The 2040-nt window shown below is 39.4% G+C and overlaps 1 non-coding gene across 1 annotated transcript; it reads right to left on the bottom strand.

The window, feature by feature from the left end:
• Nucleotides 1-1055: 1055 nt before the first annotated feature.
• Nucleotides 1056-1137, bottom strand: TRNAS-GCU (transfer RNA serine (anticodon GCU)). The gene has a single exon. It is a non-coding gene; the product is annotated as a tRNA-Ser (tRNA).
• Between the last annotated feature and the right edge of the window lie 903 nt (nucleotides 1138-2040).

The raw sequence follows: 2040 nt of genomic DNA, 5'->3' as shown, positions 1-2040 counted from the left end.
TAGTCAAAAAGTCTGTATAAGAAGAGAGATATAACAGTACGTATTTATTATTAACTTAATTTAGTAAGTTAGTAAAGATCGCCAAAATTTATGTAAAGACAACTGTCCTGGCAAGAAAGTTAATGTCAAATAGATAACTAACTAAGTCTCTAGCCTTCTTAATCCCGAAGGTTCATGGCTGCAGCAACACAGGCCTTCCATCTGTCCCTATCCTGAGCAAGATCTATATACACTTTTCCCTCTCTACCGATTTCTTTTAGGTCCATCTCAACGTTATCTCTCCATCTTCGTCTTGGCCTTCCTACAGGTCTCTTACCGTCAGGTTTCCCAACAAGAATCCTGTAAACTCTTCTTTCCTCTCCCATTCTAAGTCTTCCTGATTTAATCATTCTAATAATATCTGGACGAATTCAAATTATGTAGTTCTAAATTATGTAACCTTCTCCACTGACCTGTCTCCTCATACCTTTTAAGGTCCAAATATTTTCCTAAGGATCTTATTTTCAAATCCTCTCAATTTATTTATTGATTGATTGATTTGGTGTTTTAAGTCCACTTTATGCACAGTAAGGCTAATTGGGATTGGACCTACAGTTTAAAGTGGGATCTGAACCACTATGTGCCTCCACCGGGTATCGAACCCGGGACCCCTAGGCAACGATGCTACCACTGCGCGTCGGGGAGACCCCCTCTCAATTTATGTTCCTCCTTCATTGCAAGGGACCAAGTTTCAAATAGATAAAGAATTGAATATTTACTGAATAACAAATAAGACTGTTAGATCCAGTTGACAAAAAGTAAAGTTCGTGATTAACAGTTTCTGCATATTTGTCCTTAAAGGCTAGATGATCCCAATATAATCCTTGCCCTCCGATAAGTTCAGCGGAAATCAACAGCACTTCGTAAGCGGCCCAGTGACCCACCCGGTAAATCCGCCAGTGTTCCGTCCCCTCCCCTCACTGAAAAATTGAAACCGCAGTCCAAATGCAATGCATATATACTTCCAGTGCCAACACTACGCCGTTCCAAGAAGAAAAAAAGAAACAAAAAGTTTCCGACGAGGATGGGATTCGAACCCACGCGGGCAGAGCCCATTGGATTAGCAGTCCAACGCCTTAACCACTCGGCCACCTCGTCACGATACTTTCACACCACTAAAAGCGCGACTGACTCATGGGGCAGCGAGCCGGCCTATCGCGGGAAAAGGTACACTCTTCATTTCATCTATCCGCGTCGTCTGCCTGCGACCTTGGGAATGAAAACACGCCACAAACCAGTACATTGATTTTACGTGCTGCAACAATTCATCAAAGCCGGGAAGTCTTGTTACATGCTCCGTGTAAAAACGAAGTCGTTTCTCTACTGTAGATGAGTTCAAATTTTTTGAAGCGAGTGGCTGATTTGGTAACTTTCCAAACCGAAAAAAAAAAATAGGACCAGAACTTCTGCCAGCATTAGTTCCGTTCCGTTTGTTTGCTTTCTCTGTCGCGAAAAGGCAGAACACCACTTTATCTTAGTCTTAGACACTTACAGATACAGAAAAAAGCAAATTAAATGCTGTACGAACCCCTTATCATTCTCTACAGTATCAGGCCCGTAGCCATGATTTTATTTCGGGAGGGGCTCATCCCTTATCAGCAGAGGCGTCGCCAGAAATATTAGTAAAGGGGGCAGGCCACTGATAAAACTTGATTAGGAAAAATAATATTGACAATAATTATTATTACCACGGTTATAATTGTCATTTTACAATAATAACTTTTATAAGTCATTAATAATAAACCGATTTTTATCCAAGTTTATTATTATTATTATTTTACAAATGTAGAGATTTTGCTACTCGATCCACAGTATAGGTGAATATACAACGCAACTGTTGTCCATTATATTTCTTACATTTTGTACAGTTAGTGTACTGAAATTCATAGTTATTGTAGCTTATTAAAGCTTTAAAAGTTAGAGGTAAATTTTACTCATAAAGTTTATATTCTGTGACCTTTGGATTAAATGGTAGAATGAAAAATATAACCTGGTTGCTCT

Source organism: Lepisma saccharinum, chromosome 9 (assembly GCF_977018435.1).
Source record: "Lepisma saccharinum chromosome 9, izLepSacc3.1, whole genome shotgun sequence".
In the NCBI taxonomy this organism is placed as follows: Eukaryota; Metazoa; Arthropoda; class Insecta; order Zygentoma; family Lepismatidae; genus Lepisma; species Lepisma saccharinum.
The sequence above is the reverse complement of the archived record's forward strand: the minus strand, read 5'-3'. Positions and strand labels throughout refer to the sequence as shown.